Source organism: Neopsephotus bourkii, unplaced genomic scaffold (genome assembly GCF_033783945.1).
Source record: "Neopsephotus bourkii isolate Nb327-2 ecotype Australia unplaced genomic scaffold, CSIRO-AGI_Nbou_v1 NB_1637, whole genome shotgun sequence".
Taxonomy (NCBI): domain Eukaryota; kingdom Metazoa; phylum Chordata; class Aves; order Psittaciformes; family Psittacidae; genus Neopsephotus; species Neopsephotus bourkii.
Window position 1 is genome coordinate 9,492,270 of NW_026902112.1, and position 22,153 is coordinate 9,514,422.

General features: G+C 46.2%; 1 long non-coding RNA gene across 1 annotated transcript in view; it reads left to right on the plus strand.

Moving 5' to 3' along the window:
* LOC133223477 (uncharacterized) overlaps positions 1-19,806 on the plus strand; it is a 254,198-nt gene extending 234,392 nt beyond the window's left edge. Inside the window, exon 3 of the long non-coding RNA XR_009728587.1 lies at positions 19,657-19,806. This is a non-coding gene — a long non-coding RNA (uncharacterized LOC133223477). The remainder of the gene's footprint in view (positions 1-19,656) is intronic.
* The last annotated feature ends 2,347 nt before the right edge of the window (positions 19,807-22,153 follow it).

The window sequence follows — 22,153 nt, forward strand, 5'->3', positions numbered from 1 at the left end:
CACTGTACCTGTGACTAAGCCACACGCTGGTATTTGCTGCAGTCAGGAGCTTCACCTTGTGTCCTTCCATTTCTTTTCGTGGTGGTGGCCCTCATGTTATCAAATATCCATTAGATTGCAGGTTCCCCTGGTCTGCAGCCGTGCCCCTTGACCCGTGCTGTGAGGCACTTGTGTGCTTTCAGGTGATGTTAAGCCATAACTAATACTACTAAAATGAGCTACTACAGGGCAAGGTTTTGAGGTGCTTCTCAGACATTTCCTACTATGAGCAATATTTTATGGCAGACATGAATTCTCACAGTCATTCCTGACTGCATGTTTCTTCCCCTTACAGCCCTTTGATCCTTCCCTGGCATCCGTTGTTGTTCTCTGCATGCCGCGGTGGTATTAGGAAGCTGAGAATGAGATTTGATCATATTTTTGATCCTAATTAAAGGGGAGCTGTTGGAAAGGATGGTCAGGTCCATCAGGCTGCTCGTTTCCACCTCATCTCTTGTGCTGATCCTGCTGTGTGCTGGTGCTGGGAAATACACATCAAAAAACCTTCTGTGGCATGAACTGGAGGGCTCTGTGCTGGTTTAGCTCCCTGCACTGGCCCAGTGTGGGTCAGGGATGTAGCGGTGGGGTGAAACGGAAGTTGCAGGATGCGTGCTGGGCTCAGGGTCAGCATTGGGGAGCCGGACGTCCTTGGCAGTGGTTAAAGGTGGGTTGGCTCCAGTGTGTAATAAAATCACAGTTAGCCAGACCCCTGTGGAGCCGTGTATCCTGTAATGGCTGCAGTTCAGTACCAGTGTGAGAAGTGATGTACTGAGGTTTGTTCAACAAATGCAATCTCTTTTCTTCTTGAGAAGCTCATGTGAATCAGATGGGATTTGGATACCTCTGCAGCAAAGTGGGCCCTGAGGTTCATCTTCCCCCCAGAGGGTGAACTCAGGAGCCTTCTGAGCCAAACCAGAGGCTTCTTAATTTGGTAGCCTGAGAGCATCCCAAGGATGCTGGAAGAGAGCAGGAGGCATGGCAGGCAGGATGCCACACTGCCCTTAGTGCAGGCAACTGGAAGCTCATCTGCATAACAGAGGACAGTGTGGGTCACACCCAAGGGACTGTGAGGGTGGTGATACACTGGAACAGGCTGTCCAAAGAAGTGATAAATGCTCCATCCCTGGCAGTGTTCAAGGCTGGTTTGGACACAGCCTTGGGAGACATGGTCTGGTGAGAGGCAGCCCTGCCTGTGGGGGATGCCTCATGGTTCCAGGGGATGATCTGGATGAACTGGATGATCTTAAGGTCCTTTCCAACCCAACCCATTCTATGATTCTGTGATTCTATGACTAGGAAGCCATAATATAGACCCCCAGGTCAACTGTTAAGGACAGACTGTGTTACACAACCTTATGCATCACCCTCACTGTGTACGTGCCTTCAGGTGTCGCGCTTGTGCTCACCTGAATTACTCAGCCTGACGGAGCTTTGCTTCCCACACATCTGTGTTCCTCTCCTGTATCATGAGTCACTGCAGTGTGACAACTGGTTCCTATGGGTATCTGTGGAAGCCTTTACACCTCTTCCAGGTTCCCAGAGAGGTCAGCTTTGTGCTGTGAGCCCAGTGCAATATATGGGAATGGGTGTTATGAAAGGAGTCAAAGCAGCACACTCATCAGGAACTGTAGTGATAGGACAAGGGGTGATGGGTTCAAACTGAAACAGGGGAAGTTCAGGCTAGGTATAAGGAAGAAGTTCTTCCCTGTGAGGGTGCTGAGGCGCTGGCACAGGGTGCCCAGAGAAGCTGTGGCTGCCCCATCCCTGGCAGTGTTCAAGGCCAGGTTGGTTGTGGCTTGGAGCAACCTGCTCTAGTGGAAGGTGTCCCTGCCTGTGGTTGGAACTGGATGAGCTTTAAGGTCCTTTCCAACCCAAACCATTCTATGATTCTGTGATTCCTTGGGGGAGCTCAGGGCTCCAGAAAGAGCTCTCCAGCCAATGCAAGTCTCAGAAGTGCTGGCGTTTCACTTCATTCAGAAGCTGTTAAACCTAGGAAGGGACAAAATGGACTCCTCGTGAGAGGGAAGCATACAAAAATAAACCACCAAAAGCAGATCTTTTGGTGGTTTATTTTGGAGGAAGTGACCACGAGGCCCCTCTCAAGCTCTTCAGCAGCTGCTCTTTTTCCAGCATTTATTTTGCTTTCACTCTTTTCCAGAATTTAAAGCAAAATTCATAACCCCACCACCCAAAACATAAGAGCACGACAGTGGTCTGATGCTTTAACCAGTTCTATCTTTCCCAGGCAGTCAGTGCAGACAAACTGATTGAATCTGCACTCTCAAACCCCAAAGTCATCATTAAGATGATCAGGGAATAATTCATGTTGGCTGATGAAGGCAGATTGTCACTTGTATGAACTTCCCTCATAAAGGGAGGGGAGGTTTGGCTGTCTGGGAGCTATAAACCTGTCCCTGATTCACTGCACAGAATCATTCCAGCTAAATAACTGCTTTCCCTTAGGGACTGACTGCAACTGGCAGCACCTAAACGTATCTGGTGCTTCCTCCCCTCATTTGGCAGCGCTCCCATTCCCAGGTTTTTAGGGAGTGTGGTGAGAAAGAGGCATTTCCTGCCCCTTGAAGATGGAACTGAAGGGAGGTGAGTGCTCACCTTGCAGTGCTGACTGAGACAAAGGGGCACAAAATCACAAAATGGGATATAGAGTACTCCCTGCAGCAGGGAATTTTGCTTGTAGCGTTCTGGAGCAGGTGGAGGAATCCTGACAGTGGGAATGCTGCTCTGAGTGTTGGGCATTCTCCTGTATACCTGTCTGAAAACAATAAACACCAAGAGGACATTCAGGGGAAAATATCCCAACTCCTGCTCTTCCTGCACCTGAAAGCTGCAGTCTGGAAAATACACATCCAGTGGGAATGCCTTTGTCCCATCCTTTCAGGTGAATGTGAGGTCTCAACTCTTCACAGTGGAAGTGAATTGCAGATTGGTTTTGTACTGCTGCTTTGGAGACACTAGTGTTAAAGACTGAATGAGTGGGCACATGGTAAATGTGATGTGCCTTGGGAGGGTCAGCATGGCCTTTAGAAAGGGAAGTCCTGCCATATGGTCCCACTGGAGCTCTCTGAAGGTGTCAACAAGCCTTTGGATAAAGGATATCCTGTTGATATAACCAGCTTTTATTTCCTGAGAGCTGCAGACAGAATCTCTCACCAGAGGCTCTTAAGGAAAGTCAAGGCATGAATGGGAAGGTCCCTGGATGAATAAAAAGGGAATGAGTAAAAATAGGAAACAGAGAGGGGAAGCGCATGGTCGGGTCTTGTGGTAGAGGTTGATGAGCAGTGGTGTCCCCTGGAGATACGTGCTGTTTGCTCAGCAAACCCATCCATCAGCTGGAAAGGGGTAAACAGTGAAGTGAGCAGGTTTAGTCATGATACAAAACTATTCTAGGTGTTAAAGATGAGGATAGATAGTAAAGAGTTGCCAAGTCTCAGTGACTGGTGAAGCACAATGGGAAAAGCAGCCCTCAGCTCACATGTGGCCATTATTGGCCAGGACTCACAATTTGGGGCTAGAATAGATAGCTCCATGAAAATATTAGCCAAGCATTTAGTAACAGTTAATAAAGTAAATCAAATGTTAGGAATCACCAGGAAAGGGACAGAGAACAAAGCAGGGAATGTTGTTGTACAACTGTATAAAATCTATGGCTCTTCCAGCTTGAATCCTGCGTGCAGCTCTGGTCCTCTGACTTCAAAAGGAAACAGGTTCAGATGAGAATAGCAAGGATGGCAGGAGTACAGAACTACTCAGTATAAGGAAGAACTAAATAGGTCCCTTCTTCAGGCTAAGAGATGAGCAGGGTAAATCTATATCATCATGGAGAAGGTGAAGAGATTGATTTCTCATTGCATTTCCCAATAAAAGAATAAGGAAGCAGCAATTTTAAGTGGGAGAGGGCAAGCTCAAAGCAAACGGAAGGAAGTGACTCTTTATGCCTATAGTTAAACTTTGGAACTTCCTGCCACAATGTGTTGTGGGAACTAAAAGCTGTTGTGGCTTCAAAAGCATCCCTTCAAGCAGCCTCTTCAAGGAAGAGAAATTGAAGGTTATTAATACACCAAGCCTACCTTCTCAGGAAGTCCTGAACTGCAAATGATTGCACACTGGGAGTCAGCTTTGTCCAATTCTTGCCCTCTTCCTGGCTGATGTCAGAGAAAGATTCTTAGAGACAACGGAGATTGCTCTTTGTGCTGCTCTAAATCAGGGAATAAGCTCATGTACAGACCGTCAGCACCTTCACAGTGGTTACAGTATTGCACATGTAAGACCTTGTTGTGGTTTAACCCCAGCCAGCAACTAAGCCCCACACAGCTGCTCACTCCCTCCCTCCTGGTGGGATTAGGGAGAGAATCAGAAGGGTGAAAGGGAGAAAGCTTGTGGGTTGAGATAAAGACAGTTTAATGGGTAAAACAAAAGCTGTGCACACAAGTAAAGCAAAGCAAGGAATTCATTCACCCCTTGCCATGGTCAGCCACTGCCAGGACAGCTGGGCTGTCTGTGTAATGCTGACTTGGGAACAAACACCATCACTCCGAATGTCCCCCCTCTTCCTTCTTCTTCCCCTAGCTTTCTATACTGCCCATTATATCATAAGGTATGGAATACCCCTTGGGTCAGTTGGGGTCAGCTGCCCTGACTGTGTCTCCTCCCAACTCCTTGTGCATCCCCAATCTGCTCGCTGGTGGCATGAGGAGCAGACAAGGCCTTACACAGAGTGTGCAAGCACTGCTCAGCAGTAATGAAAACATCCCTGTGTAATCACCACTGGGTTTGCCATATATCCCAAACACAGCCCCTACTAGGAAGAACATTAATTGTACCCCAGCCAAAACCAGCACAGTGCTCAAGAATCTGGCCTAGGATGCAGACAAATCCATGATCTTAGACATTTGGGTGCTTCTTTCCTAGAGCCTGTGCTCACCTCGCTGTCCTTCAGCCTGGTATCTCCAAATTTTCTTCTTTTATAGGAGCACCATTTGCAGGCATTAGATTGGAGGATTTTGCTACTACCCACTGCATAAAAAAGGTAGAATGGCCACAGAAGATGTGACTTCTTATATATTATTTCAAGTGCTATATTTAACTAAATTAGCCCCTCTTTTGGAATTGTTTGTTATTCCTTGGGTGATAGAACAGCATCCTGTTTGCCTGCGCACATTGCAGCTGCAATGAAATCCTCATGGGTTTCTTGAAATAGCTTTTTAACTGGAACCTCCCAAGCACTGCACTGCACTTTGAATTCATTTAACCAGATGCTAGTATGAACCAAGACTGTTCCTATCACACTGTTGCTCATCAGAACGCATGACCATAGTGTTTAGCAAATAAAAATACCCCTGAATGATGCTGCTTTACCAAGGTATGTGACTCAATTGGGTGAATTCCAGAAGGTGTTTGCTTCCATAACCTTAACTCAATTATGCTGCACATCCTATGTGAATAATCCATTGTCAACCACAGGAAACGTGGATCTTGTTGAACTCCCACAACCTGATTACAGACAATGATCCATAAACTGCTAGTTCAGGAAAATTAATCATTTTCCTGAGCATTTCACTTTAGGTACACCACTAATAGATGTGGAGAGTTTGGAAGTGTGAAGTTGTGCTGCTTTTCTGGCAAACAGCTACGTGTTCTGGTGTTATTCTTTGCTTTCTATATTCTACAAGTATTTCTCTACCTCAGAAGGAGAGACTGGGTGCTAGGATTCCTTCTTGCTTTCCAAAGAGGTGATCTTCACACTGAGGTTTTAATTTAACACAGAACAGGCCTGGGTCCAACCTAACGAGGGCTCCTGGATTGAGGATGCTGGTGTTAACTACACCTAAGAACAATTAAAGCTTTATAAAATACTCAGAATCTGAATACATGGAGCATAAAGCAAAGTTGAAAAACTGGCTGGTAAAAAGTCCAGAGGATGTAGCACCCAGCTGATTCCTGGAAGGTGAGAAATAGATTGGACAAACTGCCAGTGCTGGGGGTTTCAGTCTTCCTAAGCATCCACCCACTGTCCTCTCCTCTATTAAATAGGTTTCTGTCACCTCTTACTGAACTCTCCTGTTTCAGTTTAAATTCATTACACTTGACCCATCCCCAGGGATATGGAGAGCAGTTTATACTCTCCTTTTCCACATCTACTTGCCCACTGTCATATAAGGGTCTATGAGGAACTCTGGGCATGAGAACCTCACTTCTTATAAAAAGAGAAATGAGGATGAAGATGATGTCTGCAATGGATTGATTTTGCAGCATGTTACATGCAGTGACAGCTTGTCGCTCTTTGGTTAAAAGTGTAAGCCTAAAATTAAAAGCACCAGTGAGGCACATCTGCAATCCAGACTGTTCTCCTCACCTGAGATGATGTTTCTCAAAGGCATCTGGACACTGGTATCATCTTCATGCTGAGGCTCAAAAATGAAATAGCATCACCTGGAGTATTGTGTGCAGTTCTGGTGTCCTCAACATAAAAAGGACATGGAACTGTTGGAACAGGTCCAGAGGAGGCCACGAGGATGATCAGGGGCTGGAGCACCTCTTGTATGGAGATAGGCTGAGAAAGTTGGGGCTGTTCAGCCTCTAGAAGAGAAGGCTGCATGGAGACCTCAGAGCAGCTTCCAGTATCTGAAGGGGGCCTATAGGGATGCTGGGGAGGGACTCTTCATTAGGGACTGTAGTGATAGGACAAGGAATGCTGGGGAGGGACTCTTCATTAGGGACTGTAGTGATAGGACAAGGGGTAACGGGTTAAAACTGAAACAGGGGAAGTTTAGATTGAATATAAGGAGGAAATTCTTTCCTGTGAGGGTGGTGAGGCACTGGAATGGGTTGCCCAGGGAAGCTGTGAATGCTCCATCCCTGGCAGTGTTCAAGACCAGGTTGGACAGAGCCTTGGTTCATATGGTTTAGTGTGAGGTGTCCCTGCCCATGGCAGGGGGTTGGAACTTGATGATTTTAAGGTCCTTTCCAACCCTAACTATTCTATGATTCTATGATTCTAACATTATCTGTCTGTAGTCCAAAATAATGAAGAAGGGCACTGTCATTCTGAAAGGTACCAAAGAAGAGTTCGCTCCATACTAACACCATCATGGCAAGCCAACACGCTGGGATAAGTGACAGCATATTGCATCCAGGAGAGCAGAAGGACTTCTTAGAAACAGAGCTAATGATGATGCCTTCTGCATGACAGACGAGCTCACATATGGAACCCATTTGGCCACAGGCAGAACCACCCATTGAGCTGATTACAAGGATCCTCAGCTCTGCGGCTTTGCGCAGCCCCAGCCACGTTGCCAGGACAGATGGGTTTACACCTCGTAGTAAAATATTCATTACTTCCATCCAGCATATTGAAGAAATAAGGAGAGCAAATTGTGGTGATACAAGGCTCTAAAGCATGCAGCAGCTGATAATATAGGAGAGCAGCTTCTAGTATGCGAAGGGAGTCCACAAGGATACCAGAGAGGGACTCTGCATGAGGGACTGTAGCAATAGGACAAGGGGTGATGGGTTCAAACTGAAACAGGGGTAGTTCAGGTTAGATCTAAGGAAGAAGTTCTTTACTGTGAGGGTGGTGAGGCGCTGGCACAGGGTGCCCAATGAAGTGGTAAATGCTCCATCTCTGGCAGTGTGCGAGGCCAGGTTGGACAGAGCCTTGGGTGACATGGTTTAGTGTGAGGTGTCCCTGCCCATGCCAGGGGGTTGGAACTGGATGATCTGAAGGTCCTTTCCAACTATTCTATGTTTCCGTGATTCTATGATTAATATTTAAAACACTGACACAGGTTGCCCAGAGAGGTGGTGGATGCCCCATTCCTGGAGACATTCAAGGCCAGGCTGCATGTGGCTCTGAGCATCCTGATCTAGTTGAAGACGTCCCTGATCATTGCAGTGGATGAGCTTTGAAGGTCCCTTCCAACCCAAACCATTCTGTGATTCTATAAAAAGAGCTGCGATATGTATACATGGAGGAAGAGCATCCTGCAGGACGTGTTACAGGATATGGGGCTTGTCCCAGCACTGTCTTAGCCTTGAAGGAAGCCAGCAGGGATAATGCATCTACCACAAGAGCCTCCTGGCTCCTCAATGGAAGCAAAACATCTCCCCACTGATGCTTGTGGTGTCAGTCCACTGTCAAAGTGTGGGCTAGAAGTTCCAAATAAGAGTGGCATTTGAAAGGCACAGAACTCCTACATGATGGAGAAGAGAAGGCTGCGTGGAGACCTCAGAGCAGCCTTACAGAGTCTGAAGGGGGCCTATAGGGGTGCTGGGGAGGGACTCTTCATTAGGGACTGTAGTGGCAGGACAAGGGGTAATGGGTTAAAACTGAAACAGAGGAAGTTTAGATTGGATATAAGGAGGAAATTCTTTACTGTGAGGGTAGTGAGGCACTGGAATGGGTTGCCCAGGGAAGTTGTGAATGCTCAATCCCTGGCAGTGTTCAAGGCCAGGTTGGACAGAGCTTGGGTGACATGGTTTAGTGTGAGGTGTCCCTGCCCATGGCAGGGGGTTGGAACTGGATGATCTTAAGGTCCTTTCCAACTATTCTATGTTTCAATGATTCTATGATTAATATTTAAAGTACTCAAATAGATTGCTCATCCATTTCCACTTTTCCTTCCCAGGCCAGCTGCAGGATTGGGTGTGACATCCATGCTTTAGGGGAGAGGGGCACAGTCCTGGGTCTTCAGGCCTCCTGCCACTGAACAGTTTGAAGGTCAGAGAGAAGTGAAGCACCAAAAATCATCACCTTCTTGAGTGGCATCTTGATGAATGTGAAACAAGGGAGTGGGGACTCAGTCCGGCAACCTGCAACCCAGCGGCAACTGACGTGCATCCTCAGTGCTCACTTGTCTTGTCCCTGCCTCATCTTATCCTGCCCCTTGTGTTGTGTTTTACTTTATGCTTTTTGTGCAGCTCATACTTGGCTTTTCCCTTCCCCTCATTTTGATGGTTATCACCACTGACACAGGAGCTGCAGAGCAAGAAGCCCCATTGAGTGCTGCCAGATGTGGATTAGGTGGCACCTATAAGTGGCTGGCAGAGATAAGGCTCAGGCCAAACACATTTGCTCTACAATTCACCCTGCACACAAGTGCTGCTCTTGCCTCTGACTGCACTCCTAATGAACTGCAAATTGCAAACAAGGTTACCAGCAGCTTATCACTTGCTTGAAGTGCTGAGGAGAAAGAAAGGTTGTGAGGAGTTGCTAAAAAATACAGGAAGAGGCAGGAAAAGCTTTCCATTAAAACAAATTAAGGGCAAGGAGAGACTGGTGGTTTCCAGGGCTATACTAAAGGGCTTTGATGAACGGCAGCTCCCAAAGAGTGATACCAATTATCTACTTCCAGCCTGAGCAAACTGTTTGCTGTGTCAGCATCAATTCACAGGCAGTTTTCCTGATGTCATCCTAATCCACATTAGAACAGTCATCTTCTCCTCTTTCTCCTCCCCTCCTCTCACCAGCATAAGGCTTTATTCACTTTCTGGTTTTCTTCCTCATCTTCGACATTTCTCGCTTTTCTGACCCTTTCCTCCCATAACCTCTTGTACTGTCTCTCCTTGCAACCATCTTTCTCTTGTCCTCTTTTGGTTGTGCTGTCCCTGGAACCTTTCCTCTACCATGGACAAGATCACAGCTATCCAGGATCTCTCTGCTGGTACTCCCATCTTGTATCAGAAACAAAAATGTTGAACTTTTCTCTACCTCTACCTTCAACCCCATCCCATTTCCTCTTTCTCCTCCTTCCTCTTTTGAGCAGTTCCTTCACCTGATACTCTTCTCCCCTCACCTACCCCTGCTACTGTTTATCTGTAACTGCCACCTCCCCTCCACCACCCTTGTCTGATTTCAGTTTCTTGCCTTTGTTTCTTTCTCTGCAACCTCCCTACTTGGCTCCCAATGATCATGTTAATCTAGGTGGGAACTGGGCACCCACCTCACTTTCAGGCCCAGACTTTCCAGGGATACCAAACCCAGGACAGCCACAATCTCCTTTAACTTTGCCTGACTATTTGTAGAATAGATGCTCAGTTCCCTATTTCCTCCTATTGATTCCCTTGGCAGCTATTCACAAGGTTTATTCTGTGAATGGATTCAACATTAGGGCTGTGTGATTTCAACCTAGACGAAGAAGTAATGTGGTGCTGTTTCCATTCCCTGTATATTCAAGGGCATGAAAGATCAGGCCTGAATGTTTGTCTGCAAATGAAACTGAGTTTAGCCATTCATTCTGAATGTGAAATGTGCTTCCTACCAATGCTTTTACCTGAAAATGACTTCATCATTTGCAGTTATGAACTCAGTCATTAAATATAAAGCTAACTTTTCCACTGTTATAGTCAACGTTGATTCAAATTGGAAGGGAATATTCAGAAGCAGTTCTTCACACCATTCCCTTAACTGCAGTTGCTTCTTTCTCTACCCAGACAATAAATCCATAGCAGAGTTGATTGATAGTTTCATGATTTCTAGTTCACAAACACTTCCTCCCATGTATGTAAAAGAATTAATAGAAATGGAGGAAATTCTGTTGCTTTTTTTTCCCTAAATCAGGGAGAGATGATGCAGTGTTTGAACCTGGTTTAATCTTGACCTGTTTACCTCATATATACATATCTTAAACATGTTCCTGACAAATGGGCTGGTTACTAAGGAAACAACTGTGAAGCCCATTTTGGGTTGGGTAGCTGTAGAAAACAAGAATCTAAACCAGAGCTTGTGCTTAGTTCCAATGGCTACTTACCCTGACTGCATTTACCAGAAACGTACCTGTGGAAACCTTGCCACCAGCCAGTCCCCACACCCACTTTGACTCCAGCTGGTGTGCCACTGGTATGGTCTGATAGCAAGTGTGAAGAGAGCTAAGTTTCTCTTAGTACCTTCCTCTACCTGTTTCCTCTCTTTACTTTGATACTTAGTTGAAGATGTCCCTGTTCACTGGGGGGGGGGGGGGATTGGAACTTGATGACCTTTGAAGGTCCCTTCCAACCCAAACTATTCCATAATCCACGATTCTAAGTTTAACATCCCATAATCTTGAATAGTATTGTCTGCCAGTGAGACAGGATGCTCTTATTAACCTCCTTCTCTTCATGTGGAAGTTAAACGACTGCTAAGTGACTTGCCCGTGGTCATAGATATCATAGAACAGGCCCAGCAATTAAATCAGTACAGAAAAAGCTTGTGGAGGTTCTTCAGTGAAAGACACTCCAGAGAGAACAGTATTTACTGCAGTTACTTATGGTAGTCACTACTTGCTTCTGTTAGAAAACAAGCAGAAGGGCTCTGAGAGAGAGACAGATAACAAGGACAATGGTTCATCTGCCTTGGAGGTGCTGCCAAGGTTCATTTGACCAAAGCTCTGCATCAAAACCACTTCCACAAAGGAAAAACTTGGGTCATTGCCATAGGAGACTCTCTTCTAAGGGGAACAGAAGGCCTCATATGCCAACTGGACCCACTTCTTCAGGAAGTCTGCTGCCTCCCTGAGCCCTGGGTTAAAGATCTGATGAGAAAACACCCTACTGTGGTAGAACCCTCAAATTATTATTCATTACCTTCTTGCAATAGGACATCCAAGGGCAATCAAGAGACAGTTCAGAACCTTGGGATGACTTGTAAAGGGAGGGAGGCAGCCAAGAAGAGCAGTGGAAATGTGGTAACAGATAGGAATAGTCAGTCTGGCTCCATCTCACAATGCAACTGGAGAACTGCTGTGTGTTTGGTAGCAAACCACAATACAGAGGCCAGAATCTACTCAGTGTTCACTTTCAGTTCTAGGATGTGTTTGAACAGCCTGAGCTCCCTCTGCCGCTTTGTCAGGGCAAATAAGAAACACGGTGTCTGCACCCACCTGGGGAAATGAATAACTCAGCCAGGAGCAGCTGCCATAGGGCACAGATGTGCATTTGAACTAAGAAAACTCAGCTCAAAAGGTCTGGATGCAGACCAATTCCAGGAAGGAGCAATGTGACCTGTTCTGCAGTTGCTGAATGAAACTGATGCTCTTGGAGGTGTCTTGGGATGTGCTGCAGTAGCTGAGGCTCCTGGTACAGAGCAAACCCCTCAGACAGAGCTGCCCCATGATGAGGTGTCTTCATCATCCCGGTGTTCCCAGGGCAACCAGAGCTGGAATTCAGATCTGGTGAAAGTTCACCAAATCGGAGCTCTTTCATACATAATATTTTTCACTGGCTGGAAGTTGTTTCTGAACAGTGGCTCTAGTGTGAGCAGCCGTGCTCAGCATCAGCACGGGCACAATAGGGAGACGTTCCACATTTCTGGAAATGAGAGGCAGCTCCTTTGCCTTCAGAGCTGTTATTGTTCCTTAGGAACACAGACATCAGTGTCCTGTTGGATGCATGGCTGTTTAGTAGGATAGCTTGTTTCTGAGAAGGTTTAGTGATGGAGATCTCAGTAGAGGGTGGGAACCAGCCCTGATGGCATCATATCAGTCCCCTATATATAACAGATACCAAAGCATTTATCACCCTTCTGGGGTTTTTTAGCTTTCACTGTTGCAACTGTATATGTTCCACATGAAGATTTCTCATGGTTTGGGGTTTAAGTACATTCCTGAGCTCTGTGCTTTGTAATTATTTGGAGCGAGTGCTTCTGCTGTAAAATTGTAATTTCCTATTTCTCATCTCTTCGAATGACACTTTGCTCTTTCATTCTATGAAGAAGAAAACAGACATTCTTAATCCACAGGTCCGAGGCTGTTCATTATTTGATTTATCACATCTTATTCTTCCCTGATAGATGGCTCCGATCGTCCTTCTAGTTCTTTTGTTCATTGCTGTAAGAACACTGCTTGTCCCTGAACTCCCCAGTCATGTTATTTATTTCTGAAGCAGAGTAAAAGCACTGAAGACGGTGTTCTGATGACAGCAATCACATACATTGTGTAACTGCATTATACAATCCATCCCATTCTTTATATAGCCTCCTATATGTTTGCTTTTTGGATGCAGCCACACAGTGAATGCAGTTCTTAAGTGACCTTTCTCCAGTAATAGCCAAGGACTTCTTCTGTGTTAGTGCTTGCAGTAATTTATTGTGGCACAAAGGCACAATGAACTATGACAGCTCAGGGGTATAGCTCCTGTGTGCATGTATACTGCAGTCTTTCCACAGAGAGGAGTTATCCAAAATCTCTGGAAAAGTCCCTTATGTTGGTAAGTCCCAATTTAGGGCCATATTCCAGCCTCAAGAATTAGTCTGGAAAGATGTGAAAGGAAAAAGAAAAGTAGGACCCATGAAGATTGCCATGGATAGTGGAACAGGGAGTACACAGGGCTGGTGTGACAGGGTGGTTCAATAAAGTGGAAGTGACACAGTCAAAGACCTTGAAACATAGAACCCCAAATGAAATATTTCCCCAAAAGACAAATCACTCAATTAGAAAAAAGGAAAGAAGCCCCATTTCGAGGCAGGATGAACTGTAAATCTCTGTCAGAACAGAGACAGCAATGTTACACTGAAGGGGAATAAATCTGCAGGTAATTCTCAGAGCAGCCATTCAGCACGATGATGGACAAGGGTCTGCAGGGCTCTGCAGCGTGGCTTCTCCTGCTTGTAGCATGGAGATGTGGCTTGAAGAGGTACACCCCATGTGAGGCTACTGGGCTTGCTTTTGGCTACTGCATGCTAAAGGGTGTTGCCTTGGAGATGGGACCTGGGACCTGAAGATAAGGTGATGACAAGTGTACGAGGCCTTGCCAGTCCTTATGAGACAATGGAAGAACCAAAGCTTTCAGCTGAAGCAGCTATGGTGAAACTCAACAGAGCTTTGACAAGCTCTGGCTGCTTTCATAGGGAAGAAGTTCTTTACTGTGATGGTGGGGGCTGGCAGAGGCTGCCCAGAAAAGTGGTGAATGCTCCATCTCTGGCAGTGTTCAAGGCCAGGATGGACAAAGCCTTGGATGACATGGTTTAGTGTGAGGTGTCCCTGCCCATGGTAGGGGGGTTGGAACTGGATGATCTTAAGGTCCTTTCCAACCCAAACCATTCTATGATTCTGTAGTACATTTCATTATCTGACATAATTTAAATGGCTGGGGAGCTGCTGCTGGAAGGGGAGTCAGTGAACCTCAGGCAGACAAAGGGGTGTTACATACCTGGGAGCTGCTCAGGACTGATTTTCTTTTAGCAGTGTTGCTAAACATGCCCAGGACTGCTGGAATTTTGTCTTTGACCATGCTGCTTTGTGCTGCCCTCAGACTGGCAGCACGACAAGCCTTCCTTTCTGCTGCAATCAGGAGCCTGCAGTGTGGAAACTGTTATTCCTCTAGGATGATGTGAATGATGGGGCTGCTCCCTTACACTGCTGTAAGCCAGCAGTGGTCTGTGTGGTTGGGGGAACTCCTGCCTACTGCTTCTGAGTCCAGAGGCCATGCCAAAGAGGGAGGAGAAGAACTGATGAGACTGGAGGGTTTCTTTATGTGATCTCTATCGTACTGCTCTTTGGGAAGCTTTGGATAAAGCAGCACTTTCTTTAGCAGCTGCAGTAATCCCATCCCAGCCCATATCTTCAACACAATCTGATCCTAAAATAGCCTGTTCCTCTGCACAGAAGTAGGAGATCTCATTTTCAAAGCATTTCCTCTGCTGGTAGCCTCCCAGCTTTTACTCACGGTGCTGGTATCCAGCACTGCTGCAGTGAATGGGCAGTGACGTCCATGCACAGGGAGGAAAGCGACCTGAGAGAGGGAAAAATCACCCCCCACCATAGTGCAGGGAGAAGCCATATGGCAAAGGGCCAACACACAAAAGGGAAGAGATCCAGTGCTGCCTGAGGAAGGATGGGAGGTGAGGCAGGAGGTCTGCTCAGCACAGCCCCTATGAGGTGCTTCTGTACATCATGTGTCAGTTCACAACCAGAAACATCAAGGGCTGCATCTCCCAGGGCCTGGCTAAAAGCCATGTGAGAGGTGACACAGGGTGTTACCAGCAGGGAATTGTTCATGCTGGGTAGAAAGAGGCATATTTGCAAACCAGGAATTACAGCAACAGCTCAGGTAGGAGATGGCTGTCTCAGCTGCAATAGAAAGGATAGTCATGCTCTGAAGGAAGGAAATCTCCCAGCTCTGGTCCTGTTCCAGTGTCTTTTCAGGATCTCTAGGCCAAATTCTTACTTTCGGTCATCTTACTCAGATGCTCTGGCCCAGAGTCATTCATCCTTGTCCTGCCCATTTCCCTCGCCTCCTATTTTCAGTCTACTTCACTATAAAGTTTAAGAAATATAAAGCTATTACAGACATTGCCACTTCTCCAAAGAGTAAAATGTTGTAGCCAGAGACTCCTGCATGTATGACCACAGACTTTCTAATTTCAGCCCTGAATTTCAGAAGCAAATTCCCCAGCATTGCACAGAACTCAGGTAGATGCACCCCAAATGGGATTTCTCTCAAGTCCCTAAAGATCACACACACACATTAATATTCATAACTGAATTAATATTCATGCTTTTCCTGTGTGGTGATTTATCTTCCTAGAACTGGTTTTGGCACCATCCATTTCCTTCACTCTGGGATGTGTCCTTTGGTCTCCTCCTGATTAATGTGTTGAAAAGAAGCTTCAGATAAATGGCCAAATTTTCATTTCTCTGTCCTTTAAACTAACCGTTTCCTCATGGCTAATCAGCTTTGTCTTTATTATGAAAATCTGGTGGTATTTTGTGCTGATGGGACATTACTGAGTACCATGTTCAGCTCTGGGCCACCACCATAAGAAGGATGTGGAGCTGTTGGAGTGAGTCCAGAGGAGGTCACGGAGATGCTGCGAGGGCTGGAGCAGCTCTGCTCTGGAGCCAGGCTGAGAGAGCTGGGCTGGGACAGCCTGGAGAAGAGAAGGCTCCTGAAGGGGAGACCTTAGAGCAGCTCCAGTGCCTAAAGGGGCTGCAGGAAACCTGGAGAGGGGCTTGGGACAAGGGCCTGTAGGGACAGGCCAAGGGGAATGGCTTTTAAACTGACAGAGGGGAGATTTAGACTACATGTAAGGAAGAAGTTCTTCACTATGGGGGTGGTGGGCCACTGAAACAGGGTGCCCAGAGAAGCTGTGGCAGCCCCATCCCTGGCAGTGTTCAAGGCCAGGCTGGACACAGGGACTTGGAGCAACCTGCTCTAGTGGAAGGTGTCCCTGCCCATCTCAGGGGGTTGGGACTGGATGAGCCTTAAGGTCCCTTCCAACCCAAACCATTCCATGATTTTATACTGCTGGCTACGTATTGCCTCTGTACACCGTAACTCCAAAGAATGTGCCAGTTCCTCCCAAGTCTGAACTCCCATGTCCTGTGTCGCTTACCTCCTCCTTTCCCATCCACCTGCACAGCGTGTGATAGGCAGTGATGGATTATTCTCCTTGGGGAACACAAAGTGACCCTCTGAGCTTACATTGTTTCTCACTTTCTCTGCTGGAATGATGATGTGAAATATTTGTATAAAATCCAGTCTATTTCCCTGGTGGGTTTGCTTGGCTTTGTAGCACAAATCACTTTGTAGCAAAATGTGTCCTTAAAACTGATGTAAGGTTTGCCAGGCTGTTTAAATGCAGTCCAGCTGCCAGAAAACAAACTTCTACCTTTAAAAACAAACCAAATCCAGCAGTTCCTTCAGAACCCCTCTCTGGGCAACTTGTGGAAACAGCCCAGTTGCTGGTATTGAACATAACCTGTTGAAATCCTTCCTTACCAGGACCATAAAGTAAAGGTCCTCTGATGTCCCTGTTGCAGGCAGATCCTTCCTCACCCTATGGATGCTGCTGCCTGGGCAAGGCTGATACAGATACCGAGCACCCTTTGCTGTGACTTGCTCCCTGTAGAACCTGGGAGCAGTCTCAGTGAAGGAGCAGCTGCTGATGGTACAGGAGAGGGATGAGGAGCTGCTTAGGAAGTGGTGGGACTTTCACACCATACCAGAGCCATACAAAGGGAAATCCCACCAGGGATGAGAACGGGACTTCCTTCCTGGCAAAATATCCTGCTCCAGCTGCAGCACCAGTGGTGAGAGGTGGACACTCTTGTGCATCCTTTTAACCTCCTCTGCATTTTGGCTGTGCCTTGGCTTACAACCTCCAAAAGGGACATTTCCCTTCGGGTTTCCTTCTCTATTGTACCTCAGAGGGTCAGTGTTTCATAGCAAGGACTTTACTGCAGACCTACACAGCAGGAAAACATTTGTGGTGATACACAGATCAACTGATTATAACAGAATATACCTCAGATTCTTGAAACTCCCCTATGTTACAGATAGACATGGGCATAGAAAAGATCAGTACAGAAATCACAAAAACAACTGGGGTGGGAAGCATTCAAGAGCCCCTAATGGGATGGAATATCCAGCAACTCTGGCTCTCCAAATGGAAATAGGAAACAGGCACAAAATCTTATCTGTATTTTGCAGCTAATGAAAACATTAGTCTCTCCTGGGAGCAAGTCTTTGCTCTAATTTTAATGCCTTTTCTTAGGTTTTCCTTAGCTGTGACTAAATTGCACTGTCAGATGTGCCTTTTTTGAAGTTAAAAAGCATAGCTGAAGTGCTACAACCTCTAGCCAGAATACTGCAATTAGAGTACACACTGAAACCCCATCTCAAAGCCTGGCCAGTGAGGGAACAGCACTCAGGCCCCCTGGTGCTCTGCTGAGCGATTGGTACAAGCTACCTCTGCTCCCATGGGAGCCTGGAGGCAATTCTTCCTGGGTGAGGTGCTCTTTGCTGGGCTGGCTCCTTGCACTACGTGGGCTGTGCAATAACGACGCTTTGATTAACAAGCACAAAACATTTCAAAGCCAGTCTTCCCTTCCCTGAACCCCAGAATGCTGGTAATTGTACAGATAGCTTGGAAAACACACTGAATCATATTTACATTGATCTACATATATATATATAATTACAAGGAGCAAGTAGCGACAGGGCAAGGGGGAGTAGCTTTAAACTGACAGAAGGGAGACTGAGATGAGAGATTAGGTAGAAATTGTTCCTTGTGAGGGTGCTGAGGTGCTGGCACAGGGTGCCCAGAGAAGCTGTGGCTGCCCCATCCCTGGCAGTGTTCAAGGCCAGGTTGGACGTGGCTTGGAGCAACCTGCTCTAGTGGAAGGTGTCCCTGCCCATGGCAGAGGATTGGAACTGGATGAGCTTTAAGGTCCCTTCCAAACCATTCTATGATTCTGTGATATTTAATTATAATTTTATGATACTATGTAACTTTAAAGGCTTCACCCACCTACTTACTGTGGCTGTGTTCACATCATGTATTAAACCTGGGCCTGCTGATCCCACTGTAAAACCTCTATTCCCACAGTGCCTTTTAGACAAGGGTCAAAGGCAACTGATTCCTGAGCTCAGCTCTGCTCAGTGATCAGGAGACAGAGAAATGAGAGGGCTGGAGGAGCTCACAAGCAGGCACCAGCCTCAGCTGGGCTGCTCAGCCTGTATGGCAGGTTTGATATATGGGGTGGACATACCTTATGGTGCTTGTGACAGATGGAAGAACATGGCACACTGAGTTCATGAGAGCAATTCAGGCCACATGCTACCCATGACTGTTAGGCCATGGGGGCCAGGGTCTGCCAACCTGGTAAGAGGCTTCTGAACTGTTGTTAGAAGTTATATAAGATGCTGTAGTAATGTAGTAAGATTCTTAAGTGTCTATGTTCTGCACATAATCTGGGACTAAGATGACTGCTCCCACCTGTGTGCTGTACCTGGGTGCTGGCAAAGACCAAAAGGACCTGCAGACTGTAACTTCAATCAAACTAAGGAGTGGTTTGATCTAGGTATTCAGTGCCATCTAATGTTATATATTCGCACACGGGAGGGTGTTATATATTCGCACAGGGATTTGGACAAGGGCCAGAGATGAGTTTGCACACGACTTACACTTAATATTAGGCATGTGACTTGCTGCTTACAAGGCGAGGTGTTGTTTGCACATAACTGGGTCTGTATTGTCCATGCAGCTGAGCAGAAACAAATGATTGTGCATTTGTTTGCAAACATTAACCCTGCGGAGCAGGGAGGCTCCTTCCACCAGAGCTGAATCTGTGGCAGCAACTATGTACGGACTCTCTGAAAAGCACAAGAAGGTTCAGATGTGTGTGACATAATTAGCATTATGATAATGAATGTTTTCCCACTGGGAATACAGCCAAAGGATGTTTCTTGCTGTCTCCAGAGAGTTGTCAGCCCTTCTCTCTGTGCCTCCTCCACAGATTTAGTTTTCTTTAAGCGGGGAAATAAAATCCATCTTATCCTTCCTTTTTATCATAGGCATCAGATAAAGACCTAGGTGCTTTCTGAGTACAGCAACAACACAGAATCATACAGTCATAGAACGGTTTGGGTTAGAAAGGACCTTAAGATCATAGAATAGTTAGGGTTGGAAAGGACCTTAAGATCATCCAGTTCCAACCCCCCTGCCATGGGCAGGGACACCTCACACTAAACCATATTACCCAAGGCCTCGTTCAACCTGGCCCTGAACACTGCCAGGGATGGAGCATTCACAGCCTCCCTGGGCAACCCATTCCAGTGACTCACCACCCTAACAGGAAAGAATTTCCTCCTTATATCCAATCTAAACTTCCCCTGTTTAAGTTTTAACCCGTTACCCCTTGTCCTGTCATTACAGTCCCTAATGAAGAGTCCCTCCCCAGCATCCTTATAGGCCCCCTTCAGATATTGGAAGGCTGCTCTGAGGTTTCCACGCAGCCTTCTCTTCTCCAGGCTGAACAGCCCCAACTTTCTCAGCCTACCCAACCCCTCTATGAGTCTATGACTCTATGAAAAGATCTGGATTTTTTTTCTTTGCATTAAGCTCCTCATGTTTGGAAGCCTGCTTGGGAAAGCAGGCAGTGGATAGGGAGATTCCAGTCTTCCTGCATACTTTCCTAAAGGCATTTATGATAATATGAGCTTTGAAATGGTCAGTATCAGAGGAGTGCAAGTAGAGACGCTTCAAGCTTTGCAAGAATGAGTATCTTAAATAATCCAGTGTTCTTAGGTTTTCAGGGAGACAGAAAAGTGTATTACCCCATAGGAATAAACAACCCCAGGTTCTGTTTCCCCCCTTTCCAGACCACTGTGGGAAGTCTTGTTGTGAGCAGAAGACAAGTCATTAATGAGTATGGGCCCTTTGACTGAAGTGACTTCCCAAGGAAGCAGGAGTTACAGCTACAAACCCCTCTGGAATCAGAGAGAGCTATGACCTTCTCTTTGCATGTTTTGCCTAAAGTTCTTGTGTAAGATTCAGTAGAACCACTTCCCTCCCTTCTAGCTTTGTCTGGCTGTGCTGGGTGTGCTGGGATCGCTATGGAATGGTGAGGAAATCTACACTAGAAGTAGGTACCTCTTTTTAAGTTAGTGTTATCATGGAGCTTGTCTCAGGTCAGGCTGGGAGATGTCGAGCATTCCTGGCACCCTGGGAGCTTGGCAGTCCTAAACACGAGGATGGATAAGGTGCGGTGACTGCTGCATCTGGTAGCTTTGGATGATAGATCAGAACCATTCCAGACCTGAATGCTAGAATTAGCCAGGTCCGTTATAGGCAGGAGATGGTCTCATTACGGCTCCTAGTGGTTAAAAGCACCCATGACATGTTCTATAGGAGGTTTGCTGGCGTTCTTGGAATACTGCATGAGTAACTCTTTCCCTGTCCCTGGAACTACCCACTGTAATCTTCCTTCCTTTTTTAGATTTAATTTTTCATCTTTGCTTGGAATTCCTGTGTAACGAGAAGGATGACCACTGTAAGGAAAAGGACACAAACACAGAAAGGATGGATAATGCCCTCACTCCTATCCATCACAGGGTATTTTGGGCAAACCATTTTGCCTTTTCCTACCTGTCTCCCCATTTGTTCACTACTGTGCATGTTACATATCGGGATTTCAGTCACAGAGCATGATCCCATTGTGAGTGAAGCAATTAAAATAGGAAATTAAAAGGTAACCCTGTCCCAGACTGCTTTGGAGATGCAGGACAAGAGGCAACAGATGGATACAGTCACAGAGGAGAACTTCAGGCAGCAGTGAAGTGATACAGCTCAATGTGATAGGCAGGCAGTGAAGGGCATAAGCTGTTGCCAAGGCTTCTGTATTGTAGCAAGAAATATTAATGACAGATTTGAGAAAAGCTAATGAGAGAGTTGTGTAAATATTGTTTTAAGCCCAAAGCATGAAATTGGGTGTTTGAACATCCAACAGTAGCTAATGTCTGTAGTAAGCATGACACCCATGAATTTGTAATGGAGGTTATGAAGGTTAATTCATGAGCATGCCTAAGTGTGTTTAAACACCACTGAAGAGTACTGATAAATTAATGATTTCAGGGAAAAGTCTTGGAATAATTTTAAATAAAGGCAGCACGATTTAAAACTTAGGGACTCTTCATCAGGGACTTCAGTGATAGGACAAGGGCAATGGGTTCAAACTGAAACAGGGGAAGTTCACTTTAGATACAAGGAAGAAGTTCTTTCCCGTTAGGGTGGTGAGGCACTGGAACAGAGAAGCTGTGGCTGCCCCATTCCTGGCAGTGTTCAAGGCCAGGTTGGACAGAGCCTTGGGTGACATGGTTTACTGTGAGGTGCCCCTGCCCATGGCAGGGGGTTGGAATTGGATGATCTTAAGGTCCTTTCCAACCCAAACCATTCTGTGATTCTATGATTTTAGACAGCAATGTGTGAAGGAACTGCAAGACATGAGGCCATGACCTTCTCATATGAGCAGGGAGGTCATGCATATGAAAACTGCCAAAAGGATTTTTTAGCAGTTGCAGACTCTGCGTATCAGATTGGGGTTATTTTCATATGCAGTGGCTACAATACTTCACTACATGTGTGTGTACTAGTTTCAAGAAGGTAAAGGTATTTCCCTGTGTTCCCACAGTGAAATGGCACAAAAAGAAGTGTGTGTTGGCACAAAAGAACTAAAATACACAGCAAGACTTACAGCCAGCATATTACTGTCAAAGCAGTTCACCTATCTCAGCACCAGTGAGGTAACTATCATAGAATCCTAGACTGGTTTGGGTTGGAAACGACCTTAAATCTCATCCAGTTCCAACTCCTGCCACGGGCAGGGACACCTTCCACTAG